The sequence below is a fragment of the Triturus cristatus genome, chromosome 7, assembly GCF_964204655.1.
Source record: "Triturus cristatus chromosome 7, aTriCri1.1, whole genome shotgun sequence".
NCBI lineage: Eukaryota > Metazoa > Chordata > Amphibia > Caudata > Salamandridae > Triturus > Triturus cristatus.
In genome coordinates this window covers 589,906,009-589,912,462 of record NC_140590.1, presented here as the reverse complement: position 1 = coordinate 589,912,462, position 6,454 = coordinate 589,906,009, and positions in this window count along the sequence as shown.

Here is a 6,454-nt window from a genome sequence, read left to right as displayed (position 1 = left end):
ACTACGCAGTTCGCGAAGTGCTACACGTAGCTCGCGTAGTGCGAACTTCACTTTGCGTAGCTTCGCGAAGTGCTACTTCGTGAACTACGCCAAGGCCTATTAGGCATGAGCCAGATGCATGAAAGGTGAGTGTGTTTTCAAAACAAATATAAAGTTACAAGGAAAAGAATTGATACAAACTTACCTGAGTGTTCTTTTGACACCGAAGCAGTCCTGAAGAGTCTATTTGCAGCTTGCAGTTGTTCGCCAGAAGAAAAAGAAAATAAGAAACTAAGGTCAGAACATTAAATCCACCAAAAACAGAAGAGGGGCAATAGCCAGGGGTGCACTGGTAAGAGTTGTTAAAAGAACGCCTATAAGTAAAGTATGATAGCAATAGTATTAAGTTGAAAATGCATATATGTATGGTGTGTTACAGCTGAAGAAGTAGTAGAAAGAAAAAGACGAAACAAGAATGACCAGCAGTGTACAACCTTTAGCTATCTCTTCTTATCCTTATCCTCTTTTCCCCACGGGGACAGACTTGTAGAGGGACACAAAAACCTTGCAGGGGTGTTCCTGGGGGGTATAGTGAACTAGCATCGTTCTGCTCTTGTGCATGTTTGCAATTCAGTTTTCTGGTTCTCGACAGCTGGACATTTTGCCTGGGAGTGTATAGCCAAACCCAAGAAGAGTAAAACAGAGGATAGCATTGAAATAGCCAACACTGTGCTGGAAAACTAGGAATCTCGGCAAGTGAAGAGATCATCTTGCCAAGAGAGGTTGATGGTAAGATCTCCAAGTATCTGACTAATGCAGTGAACTGAATTCTACACAAATTGAGTATACGGGTTACTGTCATTTTACCGGCAAAAGGAATACAAGTTATTCCTATGCTAATAGACTCTGGTGCCACCAGAAACCTTATTGACCTGTCTTTAGCTGCCAGGATAGGAATCCCAAATGTTGTTGATCCGTGGCATGGTGTAATGCTACTTGGTTGTGCACATAATCAGGATGATGTAAAGATGTTGTACTGCTCATTTGCAATAAAAAGAAGTTTTAAAAAAGATAGGAATCCCAAGAGTGCCCAAAGATGAACCAAAACCAGTACAGGCAGTTGATGGCTTTGAATTATTGTCAGGCTTGATAATGTTTTGTACTGAGCCCTTAACACTTGTCTGTAACAATGGCGACACTGAGAAACGTATATATTTGAACTAAGTGACACCCCAATGTTTGGGGTCATTCTAGGGGTGCCATGGTTAGAGTGCCATAACCCTAAGATGTATTGAATACTCTGCACTGTGACATTTGACTCACCTTTATGCATGACTACTTGCTATCAAGAAACACAAGACCTAGTGACATCCATACATCATGCAGCTTTTCAGGGAGCTGTGATACTAGGATTACCTGAAGTTTATCATGATTTCCAGGATGCATTCGATCCCATAGAGGTAACACAACAACCCCCAGATTGGGCATTCAATTGCTTCATTGATATTTTTCCTGCAGCCACGCTCCCCTGTAGCGGGATACAGGCTCTTACTGAGCCTGGGACACAACATCTATAAGTATCTAAATGTGTTTCTGGAGTTAGGGTTTATATGCAATTCCACCTCGCCCATGTCCTCTCCACTCTTCTTATCCCAGAGAAGAATTAGGAATTACAGGCATCTATAGACTACATAGCAATTATTGAAGCTGCTATAAACACAGATATCTTCTACCTTTGATACCAGTTTTGCTTGATCAGGAGCAAAATTCCACAATCCATATAAAGCTGATTTGCACGGGGATTGCCACGTAGTCTGAGTTAAAGAAGGGGATGAGCGGAAGACTGCCTTCAGGAAACAATTTGAATGCTTTGAATACACTATGATGCTTTTTGCGTTGTGTAATGCCTGTGGGCATTGCAGTTTTTATTAATGAGGTCCTTCAAGATCTTCTGGACATATGCGCCATCATATAATCATATATATATATATATATATATATATATATATATATATATATATATATATATATATTCACTGAAAAAACCATAGGTTTCACACATGTTATAGTTAGTGGAAATTTTACTGATAAAAAACCAATGAAATTGCCCCGTTATAGTTAGCGCAGGCAACTATAACTCACGCGACCACAATCCTCTGCTGATGCTAATACTGTATTTAGACACTTATTTGCCCATGTCTTCTTCCATACATTTTTAGCTATACATATATTACAAATATTTTTTTTTCATAAAGACACATATGTCATCAGCAGAGGATTGCGGTCGCGTGAGTTATAGTTGCCTGCGCTAACTATAACGGGGCAATTTCATTGGTTTTTTATCAGTAAAATTTCCACTAACTATAACATGTGTGAAACCTATGGTTTTTTCAGTGAATTTGCAAGGTTTTTTAAATGCTAATTCCTAACTATAACGTGTGTGAAACCTATGGTTTTTTCAGTGAATTAGTACGGTTTTTTAAATGCTAAGTTTTTTTCCCTTATAATAAGCCCTGTACATTTGGTGGCCTACGGCCACCAAAAGCACAGGGGGTGGGGTAAGTGTGGATAGTGTTTTTTTCCATTGTAATAAGCCCAGCACATTTGGTGGCCTTCGGCCACCAAAAGCACAGGGGGTGGGGTAAGTGTGGATAGTGTTTTTTTTATTTTTATTTTTTTACCGTACGCTTACCGTAAGCGTACGGTAAGCGTACCCCGCGAAATTGCCGAAAAAAAAATAAAACCGTTTTTGCACTTGGGGGATGTTTGGGGACTCCCTCAACATGACTATGTGGGAGGGAGTTGTCAAAACAGCCCCTTTACATGTTTTTGGGCTTCCGATTTTAAAAATCTCTCTCAGTGCGAGAGACAAAATGGCGGCCGCCGCTTCCTGGTTTCGGCCGATTCGAATGTTTACTAAGATCTAAGAGCCAATCAGAATCGCGCTCGCGCACGCCACCGTACGCTTACCGTAAGCGTACCGTAAGCGCACCGTAAGCTGGCTCAGATATATATATTGATTTAAAGGCTATTTTCTCAGAATCTACTGAACAGATTTACACCAAACCTACAAAAGGCACTTCCTTGACCTAGGGACTACCTCTCTGCCAAATTTTGAGTAATTCTGTTCAGCCATTCGGGCTGTAGCTCGTTCTAAAGGTCCTATGGAAAAATGCATGGGAAAAACGCGTTTTGGGACCCCCCCTTTTATCTCAGCCCCCGCTTGACGAATCCCCCCGAGACTTTCAGGGTAGGAGCGGAGCGTAGCGCCCCACCTATTTTGAGAAATTCGCGAGGATTCGTCGACCGGCGCCAAAGTTATTCAAAATAGAATGTTGAGGTTTTCCTATGGAAACGTGGTCCTAACTATAACTACCTACTGGCTATCGCCAGTAGGTAATATATATATATATATATATATATATATATCACACATGGGTTGCTTCCTTCAAAAGAAACCGAAGGACACAGAGGAAGTCTGTCTTTATTGGAAAAATTCGGCATAATGCATTTCGGCACTGTTTGCCTTCTTCAGATGCCTTTACAGCGGAAATGGAGTCCCACCCTCCTTTGTACCTTCTTCGGCCCTCCCATTGGTGAGAGCGCAGCTGATCCCACTTGCAAAGTTCAGAGTCTAGGTTGCATTCCTCGTAGAAGACTGCAACTCCCAGAAGACCTTGCTCCGGTAAGTACTCCAGTGGGGCCAAAATATACACTAATGGGGCTGCTAGTGCCTGGCAAAGGGGGGTAATGCATAGCTGACACACTTCGCTGTGAAAGTTCCCCAGTCCTCCTCGGGTCCCCAACGCCCAAGCCTCCGTTGCCAGAATCAACCGGGCGATGAAACGTCAGCACAATGTCCGCGTCTCCCCGTGAAGTCACGGGCTGCTCCTGGCAGGATGCCACTAGCTGGGCTGGTTCTTGAGGCGATCCGAGGGTGACCAATACCTTGGAGAAACGAAAATTTGCCAAAAAAACCCTGGGACACTTAAAGAGCGGGTCCTTCTAGCACGCTTCTGGCAGGCGTGCAAAACATCACACATGGGTTGCTTATATATTTAACCTACTGGCGGTCGCCATTAGGTAGTTATAGTTAGGACCTATTTTCCATAGGAAATCCGCAACATTCTATTTGGAATAACGTTGGCGCCGATTGGCGAATGTTCGCGAAATTTTCCGAAATTTTGGCCAGCTCCGGTCCGCTCCTATCCTGAAAATTTCACGGTGATTTGTCAAGCGGGGGTCGAGAAAAAAGGGGGGTCCCAAAACTCGTTTTCCCCATGCATTTTCCCATAGGACCTGTTGACACAGCTACAGCCCGAACTGCTGAACGGAATTACACCAAATTTGGCAAAGAGGTAGTCCTCAGTTCAGACTCATGCCTTTTGCTTAATTGGTGTAAATCCGTTCAGTAGTTCCTGAGAAAATTAGAGTTAAAAAGATAGATATATCTGGGCGGAGCCTAACCACACATCTCATCCTGAGATCTGATTGGTTGTCAGTACTTCATCGAAGAAGTGTTGGCAGCCATCTTGGGACCAATATACATGATAGCACCTCATTAAAAAGCATTGCAGTTAATAGAAGGTTTTAAGACTTTAGTTACATTATAAATCATTTGTTGATGGTACCATACTCATTTTAGGAATTGTGGTGTGTTCTAAGGTGATTTTACCATGTGAAAAAGCCCTCTGCTGTGATATCACGAATCATGTTTGAGAGAAAACTATTTTTTCATGCTTTTCCCACAGAGGTTTAGAAGGTGATCTATAAGCTAAACTGAGAGCATATTTTCTGAAAATTCACATTATCTTTCTCAGTCATGTGAGAGTGAAGTCTGACATTCTCAGTAAAACATGTACATCCAACAAGGGCAGAGACTGTCAGTTGATTCCTTTGTGTTCTACTGCAGCTTCCCAGAGTGTTCTAAAGAACAACTAGAGCGCTAACAGTCCTACTTATGACAAATGTATTGCACACCTGAAGCCATCTTGATTGGAATAAAGTGGTAACTCTTAACACATTTAATTTAAAAAGGAACAAAATGTGGGGGTTCATTTTGCCATAGAAAGTATGATTAGTGCTGCAGAAAGAAAAATGAGGGGCATATTTTGAGTGACTTCTCAAATCCTCTTCTATTTCATTAAAAAATTCTGACATGCAGACTGAAAAATACACTTTCAATACCAGCAGCAGACTTCCCTGGTAAGCAGTAGCTTTACTACAGTGATCTAATAAGCAACTAGAGTGCTAACATTCTGAATTTATGGCAAATGTGTGACACATCTGAATGCCTTCTTGATGGAACCAAAGTAAAAAACTGAAAGTATTTCCTACTGAGGAGACTGTAGTGAATGAGGAAATTAGGAAACTTCATAACAAATAAATAATCCAAGATGGCCACCAGAGACAAAAGAGCCCAAATGCAGCACAAAATCACCCAGATGTAGCCCAAATATAGCCCAATAACAGAAGTGTGCAAAACACTTATTATTTTGTGTTTTTGCAGTGTTATATAGTGCAGACTTGTCAGGTATTGCAGTGCTTTACATGAGCATTGGTTACATCACACAAGAACAAATTAATTTTGGTTGTAGACATGGGGAGACTAAGTGATTTGACCAGAATCACAGAATGTCGAGCTGAAGCAGAAACTCCAACCTGGTTCCCCAGTTGCAAAGTCTGCAGTTCTGGAAGTAACACCACATCCTCTCCCCTAAGTGCAACATTTAATCAAGTGGTCAACTGGATAAAAAAACATAAAGATAACAAATAATTTAAAAGTGCTTTGTCGCTATTTGAAAACTCAGAAAATATGTCCTTATTTTAGTCTTTTAGAGCACTAACCATAATGTTGATGCCAATAAGACCCTCTCATATATGTAATTTCTAAAGGAAATGCTCTACGTATTACAGTTTTGATTACATCAAGATGACGTCAGGCGTTCCACACTTGTGTAATAAATATAGAATGTTAGCAATCTAGTTGTTCATTAGGATACTGTTGAGAGGCAGAGGCCAGGGGCACGGACTCTGAAAATTGAAGGCAGGTAGGAGGGTGCAAAGGCAACAATTTAACCACACTGAGCAGGCAGGAAGGCCCGTGACAGCACAACAGACTATGGAGGGCAGTGGAAAGGGGGGCAGGGGCAACAAACCAACAATACAGGACTTGCAAGAGAGGCTGTGGCAATGTAATAGACCATTGTGGGCAGAAGGAAGAGGCAATGGTAGTACAACCATACATGCCAACAGACCCGATTCAGCCAGGAAACGTCCAATGTTTTTAAGCTCAAATGGGCTTTATTTGATCTGTCTCCTGTCTACAATATCCTCTTTTTCAATGTAACTCAAAGGGGAAAATCAATACCCCAGTTTTTTTTCAAAATCTCCCTCTTACCAAGCTCAAAATGTTCGCAAGTATGGTACATTGGATCATGGAAGGAAATAGGTTAGGGACATGGACTTGGATATT